We start from the raw sequence: 16478 nt of genomic DNA, 5'->3' as shown, positions 1-16478 counted from the left end.
AAAAAAGGAAAATTTTTCATTTAGTTATTTTTTTAAAAAGATGCAGGAAGGGTAATTTGTCTAACTAGTTTTAAATTCGAATTATGTACTAGTTCTCTCGGGAATGGCAACATCACGCTGAAAACAACGGTTCTCGTCCGATCACTGAAGTTAAGCAGCGTCGAGCGCAGTCAGTACTTTGGAGGGAGATTACTTAGGAACACGGCGAACCGTTGGCTTTTTCACTTTTGTTTGCTCTTTTTAATTCCACCAGATATGAAAAAAGCGAACATGTCTTTTTTTTATTGTTTTAAGAAGATGCAGGAAGGCTTATTTGTCTAATAAGTTTAAAATTCGAATTATTATCTAGTTCTCTCGGCAACGCCCATATGACGCTTAAAACACTGATTGTCGTCCGATCACCGAATTTAAGCAGCGTCGAGCGCAGTCAGTTCTTGGGTGGGAGACCACTTAGGAACAATGCGTGCCGTTGACTATTTCACTTTTGTTTCCTCTTTTAAATTCCACCAGATATGAAAAAAGGGAAATGTTTTCATTTAGTTATTTTTTTAAAAAGATGCAGGAAGGGTAATTTGACTAATTAGTTTTAAATTCGAATTATGTACTAGTTCTCTCGGCAATGGCAATATCACGCTGAAAACAACGGTTCTCGTCCGATCACTGAAGTTAAGCAGAGTCGAGCGCAGTCAGTACTTTGGAGGGAGATTACTTAGGAACACGGCGAACCGTTGGCTTTTTCACTTTTGTTTGCTCTTTTTAATTGCACCAGATATGAAAAAAGCGAACATGTTTTCTTTTTGTTATTGTTTTAAGAAGATGCAGGAAGGCTTATTTGTCTAATTAGTTTAAAATTCGAATTATTAACTAGTTCTCTCGGCAACGCCCATATGACGCTTAAAACACTGATTGTCGTCCGATCACCGAAGTTAAGCAGCGTCGAGCGCAGTCAGTTCTTGGGTGGGAGACCACTTAGGAACACTGCGTGCCGTTGACTATTTCACTTTTGTTTCCTCTTTTAAATTCCACCAGATATGAAAAAAGGGAAATGTTTTCATTTAGTTATTTTTTTTAAAAAGATGCAGGAAGGAAAATTTACTAATTAGTTTTAAATTCGAATTATGTAGTAGTTCTCTCGGCAATGGCAATATCACGCTGAAAACAACGGTTCTCGTCCGATCACTGAAGTTAAGCAGCGTCGAGCGCAGTCAGTACTTTGTAGGGAGATTACTTAGGAACACGGCGGACCGTTGGCTTTTTCACTTTTGTTTGCTCTTTTTAATTCCACCAGATATGAAAAAAGCGAACATGTTTTCTTTTTGTTATTGTTTTAAAAAGATGAAGGGTAATTTGTCTAATTAGTTTTAAATTCGAATTATTAACTAGTTCTCTCGGCAACGCCCATATGACGCTTAAAACACTGGTTCTCGTCCGGTCGCCGAAGTTAAGCAGCGTCGAGCGCAGTCAGCACTTGTGTGGGAGACCACTTAGGAACACTGCGTGCCGTTGGCTTTTTCACTTTTGTTTCCTCTTTTAAATTCCACCAGATAAGAAAAAGTAAACAAATTTTCTTTTTTTATATTTTTAAAAAGATGAAGGGTAATTTGTCTAATTAGTTTTAAATTCGAATTATTAACTAGTTCTCTCGGCAATGGCAATATCACGCTGAAAACAACGATTCTCGTCCGATCACAGAGGTTAATCAGCGTCGAGCGCAGTCAGTACTTGGGTCACTTAGGAACACTGCGTGCCGTTGACTATTTCACTTTTGTTTCCTCTTTTAAATTCCACCAGATATGAAAAAAGGGAAATTTTTTCATTAAGTTTTTGTTTTAAAAAGATGCAGGAAGGCTAATTTGTCTAATTAGTTTAAAATTCGAATTATAAACTAGTACTCTCCGCAACTTCCATATCACGCTGAAAACTCCGGTTCTCGTCCGATCACCGAATTTAAGCAGCGTCGAGCGCAGTCAGTACTTGGGAGGGACACCGCGTGCCGTTGGCATTTTCACTTTTGTTTTCCACTTTTAAATTCCACCAGATATGAAAAAAGGAAAATTTTTCATTTAGTTATTTTTTTAAAAAGATGCGGGAAGGGTAATTTGTCTAATTAGTTTTAAATTCGAATTATGTACTAGTTCTCTCGGCAATGGCAATATCACGCTGAAAACAACGGTTCTCGTCCGATCACTGAAGTTAAGCAGCGTCGAGCGCAGTCAGTACTTTGGAGGGAGATATATATATATATATATATATATATATATATATATATATATATATGAACACGGCGAACCGTTGGCTTTTTCACTTTTGTTTGCTCTTTTGAATTCCACCAGATATGAAAAAAGCGAACATGTTTTCTTTTTGTTATTGTTTTAAGAAGATGCAGGAAGGCTTATTTGTCTAATTAGTTTAAAATTCGAATTATTAACTAGTTCTCTCGGCAACGCCCATATGACGCTTAAAACACTGATTGTCGTCCGATCACCGAAGTTAAGCAGCGTCGAGCGCAGTCAGTACTTGGGTGGGAGACCACTTAGGAACACTGCGTGCCGTAGACTATTTCACTTTTGTTTCCTCTTTTAAATTCCACCATATATGAAAAAAGGGAAATGTTTTCATTTAGTTATTTTTTAAAAAGATGCAGGAAGGGTAATTTGTCTAATTAGTTTTAAATTCGAATTATGTACTAGTTCTCTCGGCAATGGCAATATCACGCTGAAAACAACGGTTCTCGTCCGATCACTGAAGTTAAGCAGCGTCGAGCGCAGTCAGTACTTTGGAGGGAGATTACTTAGGAACACGGCGAACCGTTGGCTTTTTCACTTTTGTTTGCTCTTTTGAATTCCACCAGATATGAAAAAAGCGAACATGTTTTCTTTTTGTTATTGTTTTAAGAAGATGCAGGAAGGCTAATTTGTCTAATTAGTTTAAAATTCTAATTATTAACTAGTTCTCTCGGCAACGCCCATATGACGCTTAAAACACTGGTTCTCGTCCAATCACCGAAGTTAAGCAGCGTCGAGCGCAGTCAGTACTTGTGTGGGAGACCACTTAGGAACACTGCGTGCCGTTGGCTTTTTCACTTTTGTTTCCTCTTTTAAATTCCACCAGATAAGAAAAAGCAAACATATTTTCTTTTTTTATATTTTTAAAAAGATGAAGGGTAATTTGTCTAATTAGTTTTAAATTCGAATTATTAACTAGTTCTCTCGGCAATGGCAATATCACGCTGAAAACAACGATTCTCGTCCGATCACAGAAGTTAAGCAGCGTCGAGCGCAGTCAGTACTTGGGTCACTTAGGAACACTGCGTGCCGTTGACTATTTCACTTTTGTTTCCTCTTTTAAATTCCACCAGATATGAAAAAAGGGAAATTTTTTCATTAAGTTTTTGTTTTAAAAAGATGCAGGAACGCTAATTTGTCTAATTAGTTTAAAATTCGAATTATAAACTAGTACTCTCCGCAACTTCCATATCACGCTGAAAACTTCGGTTCTCGTCCGATCACCGAATTTAAGCAGCGTCGAGCGCAGTCAGTACTTGGGAGGGAGACCACTTAGGAACACCGCGTGCCGTTGGCATTTTCACTTTTGTTTTCCACTTTTAAATTCCACCAGATATGAAAAAAGGAAAATTTTTCATTTAGTTATTTTTTTAAAAAGATGCAGGAAGGGTAATTTGTCTAATTAGTTTTAAATTCGAATTATGTACTAGTTCTCTCGGCAATTTCAATATCACGCTGAAAACAACGGTTCTCGTCCGATCACTGAAGTTAAGCAGCGTCGAGCGCAGTCAGTACTTTGGAGGTAGATTACTTAGGAACACGGCGAACCGTTGGCTTTTTCACTTTTGTTTGCTCTTTTTAATTCCACCAGATATGAAAAAAGCGAACATGTTTTCTTTTTGTTATTGTTTTAAGAAGATGCAGGAAGGCTAATTTGTCTAATTAGTTTAAAATTCTAATTATTAACTAGTTCTCTCGGCAACGCCCATATGACGCTTAAAACACTGGTTCTCGTCCAATCACCGAAGTTAAGCAGCGTCGAGCGCAGTCAGTACTTGTGTGGGAGACCACTTAGGAACACTGCGTGCCGTTGGCTTTTTCACTTTTGTTTCCTCTTTTAAATTCCACCAGATAAGAAAAAGCAAACATATTTTCTTTTTTTATATTTTTAAAAAGATGAAGGGTAATTTGTCTAATTAGTTTTAAATTCGAATTATTAACTAGTTCTCTCCGCAATGGCAATATCACGCTGAAAACAACGATTCTCGTCCGATCACAGAAGTTAAGCAGCGTCGAGCGCAGTCAGTACTTGGGTCACTTAGGAACACTGCGTGCCGTTGACTATTTCACTTTTGTTTCCTCTTTTAAATTCCACCAGATATGAAAAAAGGGAAATTTTTTCATTAAGTTTTTGTTTTAAAAAGATGCAGGAACGCTAATTTGTCTAATTAGTTTAAAATTCGAATTATAAACTAGTACTCTCCGCAACTTCCATATCACGCTGAAAACTTCGGTTCTCGTCCGATCACCGAATTTAAGCAGCGTCGAGCGCAGTCAGTACTTGGGAGGGAGACCACTTAGGAACACCGCGTGCCGTTGGCATTTTCACTTTTGTTTTCCACTTTTAAATTCCACCAGATATGAAAAAAGGAAAATTTTTCATTTAGTTATTTTTTTAAAAAGATGCAGGAAGGGTAATTTGTCTAATTAGTTTTAAATTCGAATTATGTACTAGTTCTCTCGGCAATGGCAATATCACGCTGAAAATAACGGTTCTCGTCCGATCACTGAAGTTAAGCAGCGGCGAGCGCAGTCAGTACTTTGGAGGGAGATTACTTAGGAACACATCGAACCGTTGGCTTTTTCACTTTTGCTTGCTCTTTTGAATTCCACCAGATATGAAAAAAGCGAACATGTTTTCTTTTAGTTATTGTTTTAAGAAGATGCAGGAAGGCTTATTTGTCTAATTAGTTTAAAATTCGAATTATTAACTAGTTCTCTCGGCAACGCCCATATGACGCTTAAAACACTGATTGTCGTCCGATCACCAAAGTTAAGCAGCGTCGAGCGCAGTCAGTACTTGGGTGGGAGACCACTTAGGAACACTGCGTGCCGTTGACTATTTCACTTTTGTTTCCTCTTTTAAATTCCACCAGATATGAAAAAAGGGAAATGTTTTCATTTAGTTATTTTTTAAAAAGATGCAGGAAGGGTAATTTGACTAATTAGTTTTAACAGGAGCAGATGACAAAGGAGTCTCGGACGCTAGCTTCCACAATATAGAGGGCAATGGGACCCGCGTACGTCACAGCTGTAGCGGTATCGTTTCCCATAGAGGCGCTATCAGACATTATAGCAGACGATGCTTTTGGTGGATTATATCTGGCACCAAAGTCTGCTGGGAATTTTTTTTAATAACGGACTAACGGTGGCTACTTAGGTTCGTCTTACCCGATTGCGACATAAATATACACAATATAATTACTTTATTCAAACAGCTGTAATCGTTGGTATTAAGATAAAAGATAAGACTACATTTTGTGACCTTAAAGGTAGGAATTAATTGACTGCTACAAGAGGTTGGAAACGAAATCACTGTCTCTTACTTTTTGGGTTTTAAAATATCGTGAGTGATTTCTTTTCCCAACCTCTTGTAGCTATCATTTATGGCGAATTCCACTGGGTCCTCCCGGAGCGCTCCCATGGAGCAATAAAAATAAGAGACCCTAATTACTCCTCCCATGTTTATTGCTCCATGGGAGCGCTCCGGGAGGACCCAGTGGAATTCGCCATTAATTCAAGAATAAATTTAAAAAAATTTGGCACTGAAATACATTTTAGTTTTTTAATAGTGTACATACGTTACTCGCTGGGCTTTTCATTATCATTTTTAGTCTAAAAAAAGATTAAAAAGCCGTTGAAATCCATTTTTTAACTCTAATACTCGGTAAGCCTAGGCTATTATAAGCAGAAGATACGTTTTTTCAAAGAGAGGCTCCAGACGCGATTTCCCAGATCTCCTTTCGAGACTTTGCAGCCACGCTATTGGTTGGAAAATAAAGCTCAAATTTCATACGAGAGGTGGCACTGGCGTAATGATTTTGGTTAATAACCGTGACGTTCGCGGATCCCATTGCCCTCTACATTATGGAAGCTAGCATCCGAGACTCCTTTATCATCTGCTCCTGGTTTTAAATTCGAATTATGTACTAGTTCTCTCGGCAATGGCAATATCACGCTGAAAACAACGGTTCTCGTCCGATCACTGAAGTTAAGCAGCGTCGAGCGCAGTCAGTACTTGGGTCACTTAGGAACACTGCGTGCCGTTGACTATTTCACTTTTGTTTCCTCTTTTAAATTCCACCAGATATGAAAAAAGGGAAATTTTTTCATTAAGTTTTTGTCTTAAAAAGATGCAGGAAGGCTAATTTGTCTAATTAGTTTAAAATTCGAAATATAAACTAGTACTCTCGGCAACTTCCATATCACGCTGAAAACTCCGGTTCTCGTCCGATCACCGAATTTAAGCAGCGTCGAGCGCAGTCAGTACTTGCGAGGGAGACCACTTAGGAACATTGCGTGCCGTTGGCTTTTCACTTTTGTTTCCTCTTTTAAATTCCACCATATATGAAAAAAGCAAACATATTTTTTTTTATTGTTTTAAAAAGATGAAGGTTAATTTACTAATTTGTTTTAAATTCGAATTATAAACTAGTATTCTCGGCAACTTCCATATCACGCTGAAAACTCCGGTTCTCGTCCGATCACCGAATTTAAGCAGCGTCGAGCGCAGTCAGTACTTGGGAGGGAGACCACTTAGGAACACCGCGTGCCGTTGGCATTTTCACTTTTGTTTTCCACTTTTAAATTCCACCAGATATGAAAAAAGGAAAATTTTTCATTTAGTTATTTTTTAAAAAGATGCGGGAAGGGTAATTTGTCTAATTAGTTTTAAATTCGAATTATGTACTAGTTCTCTCGGCAATGGCAATATCACGCTGAAAACAACGGTTCTCGTCCGATCACTGAAGTTAAGCAGCGTCGAGCGCAGTCAGTACTTTGGAGGGAGATTACTTAGGAACACGGCGAACCGTTGGCTTTTCCACTTTTGTTTGCTCTTTTGAATTCCACCAGATATGAAAAAAGCGAACATGTTTTCTTTTTGTTATTGTTTTAAGAAGATGAAGGTTAATTTGTCCCATTTGTTTTAAGTTCGAATTATAAACTAGCACTCTCGGCAACTTCCATATCACGCTGAAAACACCGGTTCTCGTCCGATCACCGAATTTAAGCAGCGTCGAGCGAAGTCAGTACAGGAAACTTTTTCATTTAGTTATTTTTTAAAAAGATGCAGGAAGGGTAATTTGTCTAATTAGTTTTAAATTCGAATTATGTACTAGTTCTCTCGGCAACGCCCATATGACGCTTAAAACACTGATTGTCGTCCGATCACCGAAGTTAAGCAGCGTCGAGCGCAGTCAGATCTTGGGTGGGAGACCACTTAGGAACACTGCGTGCCGTTGACTATTTCACTTTTGTTTCCTCTTTTAAATTCCACCAGATATGAAAAAAGGGAAATGTTTTCATTTAGTTATTTTTTTAAAAAGATGCAGGAAGGGTAATTTGACTAATTAGTTTTAAATTCGAATTATTAACTAGTTCTCTCGGCAATGGCAATATCACGCTGAAAACAACGGTTCTCGTGCGATCACTGAAGTTAAGCAGCGTCGAGCGCAGTCAGTACTTGTGTGGGAGACCACTTAGGAACACTGCGTGCCGTTGACTATTTCACTTTTGTTTCCTCTTTTAAATTCCACCAGATATGAAAAAAGGGAAAATTTTTCATTATGTTTTTGTTTTAAAAAGATGCAGGAAGGCTAATTTGTCTAATTAGTTTAAAATTCGAATTATAAACTAGTACTCTCCGCAACTTCCATATCACGCTGAAAACTCCGGTTCTCGTCCGATCACCGAATTTAAGCAGCGTAAAGCGCAGTCAGTACTTGGGAGGGAGACCACTTAGGAACACCGCGTGCCGTTGGCATTTTCACTTTTGTTTTCCACTTTTAAATTCCACCAGATATGAAAAAAGGAAAATTTTTCATTTAGTTATTTTTTTAAAAAGATGCGGGAAGGGTAATTTGTCTAATTAGTTTTAAATTCGAATTATGTACTAGTTCTCTCGGCAATGGCAATATCACGCTGAAAACAACGGTTCTCGTCCGATCACTGAAGTTAAGCAGCGTCGAGCGCAGTCAGTACTTTGGAGGGAGATTACTTAGGAACACGGCGAACCGTTGGCTTTTTCACTTTTGTTTGCTCTTTTTAATTCCACCAGATATGAAAAAAGCGAACATGTTTTCTTTTTGTTATTGTTTTAAGAAGATGCAGGAAGGCTAATTTGTCTAATTAGTTTAAAATTCGAATTATTAACTAGTTTTCTCGGCAACGCCCATATGACGCTTAAAACACTGGTTCTCGTCCGATCACCGAAGTTAAGCAGCGTCAAGCGCAGTCAGTACTTGTGTGGGAGACCACTTAGGAACACTGCGTGCCGTTGGCTTTTTCACTTTTGTTTCCTCTTTTAAATTCCACCCGATAAGAAAAAGCAAACATATTTTCTTTTTTTATATTTTTAAAAAGATGAAGGGTAATTTGTCTAATTAGTTTGAAATTCGAATTATTAACTAGTTCTCTCGGCAATGGCAATATCACGCTGAAAACAACAATTCTCGTCCGATCACAGAAGTTAAGCAGCGTCGAGCTCACTCAGTACTTGGGTCACTTAGGAACACTGCGTGCCGTTGACTATTTCACTTTTGTTTCCTCTTTTAAATTCCACCAGATATGAAAAAAGGGAAATTTTTTCATTAAGTTTTTGTTTTAAAAAGATGCAGGAAGGCTAATTTGTCTAATTAGTTTAAAATTCGAATTATAAACTAGTACTCTCCGCAACTTCCATATCACGCTGAAAACTCCGGTTCTCGTCCGATCACCGAATTTAAGCAGCGTCGAGCGCAGTCAGTACTTGGGAGGGAGACCACTTAGGAACACCGCGTGCCGTTGGCATTTTCACTTTTGTTTTCCACTTTTAAATTCCACCAGATATGAAAAAAGGAAAATTTTTCATTTAGTTATTTTTTTAAAAAGATGCGGGAAGGGTAATTTGTCTAATTAGTTTTAAATTCGAATTATGTACTAGTTTTCTCGGCAATGGCAATATCACGCTGAAAACAACGGTTCTCGTCCGATCACTGAAGTTAAGCAGCGTCGAGCGCAGTCAGTACTTTGGAGGGAGATTACTTAGGAACACGGCGAACCGTTGGCTTTTTCACTTTTGTTTGCTCTTTTGAATTCCACCAGATATGAAAAAAGCGAACATGTTTTCATTCTGTTATTGTTTTAAGAAGATGCAGGAAGGCTTATTTGTCTAATTAGTTTAAAATTCGAATTATTAACTAGTTCTCTCGGCAACGCCCATATGACGCTTAAAACACTGATTGTCGTCCGATCACCGAAGTTAAGCAGCGTCGAGCGCAGTCAGTACTTGGGTGGGAGACCACTTAGGAACACTGCGTGCCGTTGGCTATTTCACTTTTGTTTCCTCTTTAAAATTCCACCAGATATGAAAAAAGGGAAATGTTTTCATTTAGTCATTTTTTAAAAAGATGCAGGAAGGGTAATTTGACTAATTAGATTTAAATTCGAATTATGTACTAGTTCTCTCGGCAATGGCAATATCACGCTGAAAACAACGGTTCTCGTCCGATCACTGAAGTTAGCAGCGTCGAGCGCAGTCAGTACTTGGGCCACTTAGGAACACTGCGTGCCGTTGACTATTTCACTTTTGTTTCCTCCTTCAAATTCCACCAGATATGAAAAAAGGGAATTTTTTTCATTAAGTTTTTGTCTTAAAAAGATGCAAGAAGGCTAATTTGTCTAATTAGTTTAAAATTCGAATTATAAACTATTACTCTCGGCAACTTCCATATCACGCTGAAAACTCCGGTTCTCGTCCGATCACCGAATTTAAGCAGCGTCGAGCGCAGTCAGTACTTGGGAGGGAGACCACTTAGGAACATTGCGTGCCGTTGGCTTTTTCACTTTGGTTTCCTCTTTTAAATTCCACCATATATGAAAAAAGCAAACATATTTTTTTTTATTGTTTTAAAAAGATGAAGGTTAATTTACTTATTTGTTTTAAATTCGAATTATAAACTAGTATTCTCGGTAACTTCCATATCACGCTGAAAACACCAGTTCTCGTTCGATTACCGAAGTTAAGCAGCGTCGAGCGCAGTCAGTACTTGGGAGGGAGACCACTTAGGAACACTGCGTGACGTTGGCATTTTCACTTTTGTTTTCCACTTTTAAATTCCACTAGATATGAAAAAAGGGAAATGTTTTCATTTACATATTTTTTTAAAAAGATGCAGGAAGGGTAATTTGTCTAATTAGTTTTAAATTCGAATTACGTACTAGTTCTCTCGGCAATGGCAATATCACGCTGAAAACAACGGTTTTCTTCCGATCACAGAAGTTAAGCAGCGTCGAGCGCAGTTAGTACTTGGGAGTGAAACCACTTAGGAACACTGCGTGCGTGCCGTTGGCTTTTTCTCTTTTGTTTCCTCTTTTAAATTCCACCTAGAGAGCTGCACGGAACGGAATTTTTTCCGCTTTCCGCTGAGTCCGTTCCGTTCCGCCGGCTTAAAACGGAATCGGAAGGAAGAAAGATCTATATAACGGAAACGGAAGAGCTAATGAACGATTTTATGGAAACGGAACGGAAACAGGAAAAAAATGTTTTATGGTTAAGGCATGGATAAAGAATACCCGTGAGGAGTTTTCACTCTAATGGATAGGCAACTCCCTATCTCGAACGACAGTTTATTCTGTATATACTCTATTACAGCATCGGTTTTCAGCACGCGCAAAGCTAGGTCTCTATGTAACCTAACTTTGTTCATGATGTCACGAGACCAAAAATTTCAGGATTTAATGAATCCGTTAGTTTTTTTTAGCTTGAGTGTAAGGAACTCACGGCCTTAGTTTCAAATGCGTGTGAAATTGCCTACAGCCTACTGCACGTATTTGAATCTAAGGTCTAAGGTTTTTGTCTCTTGTCAGCACGCATAAACCTAGGTTACAGAGAGACCTAGCAATGCGCGTGCTGACAACCGATCTTGTAACAGCGTATGTACAGAATAAGCTGCTTTCTAGTTAGCTGCACCGAAAGGAATTTTTTCCGTTTTCCGCGGAGTCCGTTCCTTTCCGCCGGATTAAAACGAAACCGGAGGGAATGACGATCTATATTAGGGAAACAGAACGGAAACGGAAGAGATAATAAAGGAGTTGTGGAAACGGAACGGAAACGGAAAAGCTAATGAACGATTTTATGGAAACGGAACGGAAACGGAATAGCTAATGAACGATTTTATGGAAACGGAACGGAAAAGCTAATGAAGGATTTGTGGAAACGGAGCGGAAACGGAAGAGCTAATGAAGGAGTTTTGGAATCGGAACGGAAAATGGAAAAAAAAATATCTTATGGCCAAGGAATTGAAACGGATCGGACACAGATATTTTCTTCTTTGCAGCTCTCTATCTCAGATGTGACGTAAAAAGTCAAAGTTTTTCCACATTACCTGACGACCATTTAATTTCTGGGCTTCCGTGGCGCAATGGTTAGCGCGTTCGGCTGTTAACCGAAAGGTTGGTGGTTCGAGCACCTCCGGGAACGTTGGTGTTAATTTTTATAAGTAACGTAAAAAGTCAAATTTTTTCCACAATACCTGAAGACCATTTAATTTTTGGGCTTCCGTTGCGCAATGGTTATCGCGTTCATCTGTTAACCGAAAGGTTGGTGGTTCGAGCCCACCCGGGAGCGGTGTTGTGAGATCTCAAATGTAACGTAAAAAGCCAAAGTTTTTCCACAATACCTGACAACATTTTATATTCTAAGCTTCCGTTGCGCAATGCTCAGTGCGTTCGGCTGTAAACCGAAAGGTTGGTGGTTCGAGCCCATCCGGGAGCGGTGTTGTGAGGTCTCAGATGTGACGTAAAAAGTCATAGATTTTCCACAATACCTGACGACCATTCAATTTCCGGGCTTCTGTGGCGCATTTTCAGCTCGTTCGTCTGTTATCGGAAAGTTTGGTGGCTCAAGCCCACCCGAGAACGTTGGTCTTAAGTTCTATAAGTAACGTAAAAAGTCATAGTTTCTCCAATATACCTGAAGACCATTTAATTCTTGGGCTTCCGTTGCGCGATGGATAGCGCGTTCGGCTGTTAACCGAAAGGTTGGTGGTTCGAGCACACCCGGGAGCGGTGCTGTGAGGTTTCAGATGTTACGTAAAAAGTCAAAGTTTTTCTACAATACCTGACGACCATTTAATTTCAGAGCTTCCGTGGCTCAATGAAATTCGCGTTCGGCTTTGAAGCGATAGTTTGGTGGTTCGATTCCATCCGGGAGCGGTATTGTTAGGTCTCAGATGTAACGTAAAAAGTCAGAGTTTTTCCACAATACCTGACGAACATTTAACTTTTGGGCTTCCGTTGCGCAATGGTCAGCGCGTTCGGCTCTTAACCGAAAGATTGGTGGTTCGAGCCCACCCGGGAGCGGTGTTGTGAGGTCTCAAATGTAACGTAAAAAGCCAAAGTTTTTCAACAATACCTGACGACCATTTAATTTTCGGGCTTCCGTGGCGCAATGGTTAGCGCGTTCATCTGTCAACCGAAAGGTTGGTGGTTCAAGCCCACCCGGGAGCGGTGTTTTGAGGTGTCAGATGTAACCCAATATATAAAAGTTTTTCCACAATACCAGACGACCATTTAATTTTTGGGCTTCCTTGGCGCAATAGGTAGCGCGTTCGGCTGTTATCCGACAGGTTGGTGGCTCAAGCCCACCCTAGAACGTTTGTTGTTAAGTATTATAAGTAACGTAAAAAGTCAAAGTTTTTCCACAATACATGAAGACCATTTAATTTTTGGGCTTCCGTTGCGCAATGGTTATTGCGTTCATCTGTTAACCGAAAGGTTGGTGTTTCGAGCCAACCCGGGAGCGGTGTTGTGAGATCTCAAATGTTACGTAAAAAGCCAAAGTTTTTCAACAATACCTTACGACCATTTAAATTTTGGGCTTCCGTTGCGCAATGGTTAGCGCGTTCGGCTTTTAACCGAAAGGTTGGTGGTTCGAGCCCATCCGGGAGTGGTGTTGTGAGGTCTCAGATGTGACGTAAAAAGTCAAAGTTTTCCCACAATACCTGACGACCATTCAATTTCCGGGCTTCTGTGGCGCATTTTCAGCTCGTTCGGCTGTTATCGGAAAGGTTGGTGTTAAGTTTTATAAGTAATGTAAAAAGTCACACAATACAAGTCAGTGTTTTTAACCATAGTGCGAACACTGTTGGTCAACCAACCCGTCAAAATTATCAAAGAGTAAATAACGGTGCTCGTCCTCGTGAATGCGCGCGCTGTGGGAAGCAGGGGCATACCATAGACAATTGCTGGTCTAGGCCAAGTAACCGGCCAGAGCCTGGAAGGAGCGGCCCTTACTGTCCAAACATTCAGTGTTACGAATGCCATCAGTTCGGGCACAAAAAGGCTCACTGTCCAAATAAAAAGGGGCCGGTTCCGATAACCAAAGAAAGGGGCCAAAAAGGGGTCAGCCGTCCCTTATCGAGGTAAAGAAGAAGGAGAACCCCGCTAGCACGTGTATAACTAAACCACTGAACTTTGTAGGGGGTCAAGATTATCTTGATATTTTTGTAGGTCCTATCCTGGATCCACTCATACTTTGCTTAACAGCGCATTAAAACCCCTTATAGAAAAATTCGGATATTGCACAAAAGAAAGTAATTTAACATTAGCTCAATCAGATTTCTCACTTTTGGCTACAGAAGGTTTAGATAAAGTAGATTTTGGTTTACCGAGGAAACAATTAAGTTTTGAGGCGGTCTACGTTCCGAACGTAGAGTATTCCTGTATTATCGGTCGTGATATGTTACGGGAAACGGGTATGATAGCTAATTTTGGGAAAAATTGTTTTAGTTGGCCCGATAAGGATAGCGAGCCAATAGAATTTCAGAATGTAAATGCTAAGGTAGCATTGTGTTGTAGTTTAGCTCATCAAAACCGTTTTACCGATTATGAAGGAATTAAAGCGGCCTTAGAAAGGACGGATACTCTAGATTTTGAGAAGCAGAAACAGCTTAGGGACTTGGTGTTTAGGTTCCGAAGCATATTTTCCACAATTCCCGGTAGAACCGAAAGAATCGAGCATTATATTGACGTGGGGAACGCGTTACCTAAATCTAGTCGCCCATACCGTTTCAACCCAGCCAAAAGGGAGATTTTAGAGAACATTATTAGTGATATGATTAAGTTAGATTTAATTGAGCCAAGTAACAGCCCCTGGGCAAGCCCAGAATTTTTAGTTATGCAAAAGTCGAAACCGAGAATGTGCATAGATTTTAGACCGGTTAATAGTGTAACTAGAAAAGACGCATATCCGTTGCCGCGTATAGACGACATTTTAGACTCCATCCATAAGCCCGCTTTCATAACGACCTTAGATATGAACGCCGCCTACCATCAAGTACCGATATATGAGCCACACCGCGATATAGCCGCGTTCGTGACACCGAGCGGATTGTTTCGACCAAAAGTTGTCATGTTTGGTCTCACCGGTGCACCGGCTACATTTCAGCGCATGGTCAACAACATGTTTGCTGATTTATCGGGAAAAGGCGTCTGCGCTTATTTGGACGATTTGATTATCGCCTCCGCAGATTTCGATTCACATATAGAAACGTTGGAAAACGTATTCAATCGGTTATTGGAAGCAGGGTTGACAGTGAGCGCAGCGAAAACGCGATTTTGCAAAAAGGAATGCAAAATTTTGGGACATCTTGTTTCGGAGCATGGTGTGAAGGTGGACCCAGAAAAGACAGAAGCTATGGCCGAATTCCCTACACCAAGGAACGTCCGTCAACTTAGACGTTTTCTCGGCATGGCGAGCTATTACATTCGATTTATACAGGATTTCGCTAAAATCGCCAGTCCACTTCATCACCTCTTGAAAAACGAAACAGATTGGAGGTGGGGCGACGAGCAAGACCAATCCTTTAATACCTTGAAGAAAGAATTGTCGTCGGCCCCAGTGTTAAGTTCAACGGACTATACACAGCCCTTCATACTACACACGGACGCTTCCAACCTTGGATTGGAAGCAGTGCTGTCGCAGAAAATAAAGGGAAAGCGACACGTCGTCCAATTCGCTAGCCGCTCACTTAGCGACACGGAAAGAAAATATTCCACGACTGAGCGGGAATGTTTAGCTGTCGTCTGGGCAGTAGAGAAATTCCGCCCATACATAGAAGGGTCAAAATTTGAAGTTTTTACCGATCACAGTGCAATACGCTGGCTTTACCGCGCGCGAGACCCCAGCGGCAAATTTGCCAGGTGGAACGCAAGGCTACAAGCTTTTGATTTCACCGTAAACCATATACCCGGCAAAGATAATGTTGTAGCTGACGCCCTCTCGCGGATACCGGAACAAGACAAGCATACCGAAACTTCAGCGGTAGTTGAACAATCAAGGATCCTAAACAGGGATGAACAATTAACGCGTAACTCCGACTGTGATATAGGTATTCTTAGTGCAATAACATCTAGCACCCCTAATTCTAGCCAGGTATTAGTCAAGTTTGACCGCGACGACAAAGAAATGGGCGCGATTTTTCAATATTTAGAAAATGATAAGACCCCGGTTGACAAAAAGTTAAGAGATTTTGTTGAAAAATATGGTCCACAATGTGAGGTTAGGGATGGTATTCTATACCGAGAAATAAAAAAGATGGTTAGTCACGATAACCTTAGAGTGTGGGTTCCCCTAGCCCTCCGACCACGAGTTTTTTATGTCAGCCATGACATCCCCACAGCAGGACATTTCGGGGTAAAGAAAACCCTTCACCGCGTTCAGAGTCAATTCGTTTGGGATGGACTCACTCGAGACACCATAGATTACTGTCTTTCTTGTACAGTATGCCAGAAGAATAAAGTCCCTCCAGTATCTCCAGCAGGCTTGATGAAATCAAGCGAAATAGTTAACCCCTGGGAGGTTATTTCTTTAGATCTAAAAGGACCGTATCCGAGAAGCAAAAGAGGTTTCCGATATTTGCTAGTGGTGTCAGACACCTTAACCAAATGGGTGGAGATATTCCCGTTAAGGACCGCTACTACTAAGCCTATTGTGCGTCATCTTATCGGTGACATTTTTACGCGATTTGGATTGCCCACCTGCGTAGTAAGCGACAATTTCAGACAGTTTGTTTCTCGTATTTTCAAAAAGGTTTTCGAGACGTTGCAGGTCAAACAACGCTATACGTCCTTATATTCATCTCAGGGTAACCTAACAGAAAGGTTTAATAGAACCATAGGAACTATGGTAGTATACTATGTAGAGGATAATCA

General features: G+C 40.2%; 3 non-coding genes and 18 pseudogenes across 3 annotated transcripts; all 21 read left to right on the top strand.

The window, feature by feature from the left end:
* The first annotated feature begins 1134 nt into the window (after positions 1–1134).
* LOC149704253 (5S ribosomal RNA) lies at positions 1135–1253 on the top strand (annotated as a pseudogene).
* Positions 1254–1390: 137 nt separating this feature from the next.
* Positions 1391–1509, top strand: LOC149704252 (5S ribosomal RNA; annotated as a pseudogene).
* A 1188-nt stretch (positions 1510–2697) lies between these two features.
* Positions 2698–2816, top strand: LOC149704251 (5S ribosomal RNA; annotated as a pseudogene).
* Positions 2817–2957: 141 nt separating this feature from the next.
* On the top strand, positions 2958–3076 carry LOC149704250 (5S ribosomal RNA; annotated as a pseudogene).
* Positions 3077–3982: 906 nt separating this feature from the next.
* On the top strand, positions 3983–4101 carry LOC149704249 (5S ribosomal RNA; annotated as a pseudogene).
* Positions 4102–5007: 906 nt separating this feature from the next.
* On the top strand, positions 5008–5126 carry LOC149704248 (5S ribosomal RNA; annotated as a pseudogene).
* Positions 5127–6225: 1099 nt separating this feature from the next.
* On the top strand, positions 6226–6337 carry LOC149704247 (5S ribosomal RNA; annotated as a pseudogene).
* A 140-nt stretch (positions 6338–6477) lies between these two features.
* Positions 6478–6596, top strand: LOC149704246 (5S ribosomal RNA; annotated as a pseudogene).
* A 131-nt stretch (positions 6597–6727) lies between these two features.
* LOC149704245 (5S ribosomal RNA) lies at positions 6728–6846 on the top strand (annotated as a pseudogene).
* Positions 6847–6985: 139 nt separating this feature from the next.
* LOC149704244 (5S ribosomal RNA) lies at positions 6986–7104 on the top strand (annotated as a pseudogene).
* Positions 7105–7671: 567 nt separating this feature from the next.
* LOC149704243 (5S ribosomal RNA) lies at positions 7672–7790 on the top strand (annotated as a pseudogene).
* Positions 7791–8189: 399 nt separating this feature from the next.
* On the top strand, positions 8190–8308 carry LOC149704242 (5S ribosomal RNA; annotated as a pseudogene).
* Positions 8309–8449: 141 nt separating this feature from the next.
* On the top strand, positions 8450–8568 carry LOC149704241 (5S ribosomal RNA; annotated as a pseudogene).
* A 387-nt stretch (positions 8569–8955) lies between these two features.
* On the top strand, positions 8956–9074 carry LOC149704240 (5S ribosomal RNA; annotated as a pseudogene).
* Positions 9075–9214: 140 nt separating this feature from the next.
* Positions 9215–9333, top strand: LOC149704239 (5S ribosomal RNA; annotated as a pseudogene).
* A 141-nt stretch (positions 9334–9474) lies between these two features.
* On the top strand, positions 9475–9593 carry LOC149704238 (5S ribosomal RNA; annotated as a pseudogene).
* A 390-nt stretch (positions 9594–9983) lies between these two features.
* On the top strand, positions 9984–10102 carry LOC149704237 (5S ribosomal RNA; annotated as a pseudogene).
* A 132-nt stretch (positions 10103–10234) lies between these two features.
* LOC149704236 (5S ribosomal RNA) lies at positions 10235–10353 on the top strand (annotated as a pseudogene).
* Positions 10354–11966: 1613 nt separating this feature from the next.
* On the top strand, positions 11967–12039 carry TRNAY-GUA (transfer RNA tyrosine (anticodon GUA)). The gene has a single exon. It is a non-coding gene; the product is annotated as a tRNA-Tyr (tRNA).
* Positions 12040–12553: 514 nt separating this feature from the next.
* TRNAK-CUU (transfer RNA lysine (anticodon CUU)) lies at positions 12554–12626 on the top strand. Its single transcript has one exon. It is a non-coding gene; the product is annotated as a tRNA-Lys (tRNA).
* Positions 12627–12700: 74 nt separating this feature from the next.
* Positions 12701–12773, top strand: TRNAD-GUC (transfer RNA aspartic acid (anticodon GUC)). Its single transcript has one exon. It is a non-coding gene; the product is annotated as a tRNA-Asp (tRNA).
* Positions 12774–16478: the final 3705 nt, after the last annotated feature.

The sequence above is a fragment of the Phalangium opilio genome, unplaced genomic scaffold (genome assembly GCF_054372755.1).
Source record: "Phalangium opilio isolate 3A_F unplaced genomic scaffold, DU_Popi_V2 ptg000017l_1, whole genome shotgun sequence".
In the NCBI taxonomy this organism is placed as follows: Eukaryota; Metazoa; Arthropoda; class Arachnida; order Opiliones; family Phalangiidae; genus Phalangium; species Phalangium opilio.
The sequence above is the reverse complement of the archived record's forward strand: the minus strand, read 5'-3'. Positions and strand labels throughout refer to the sequence as shown.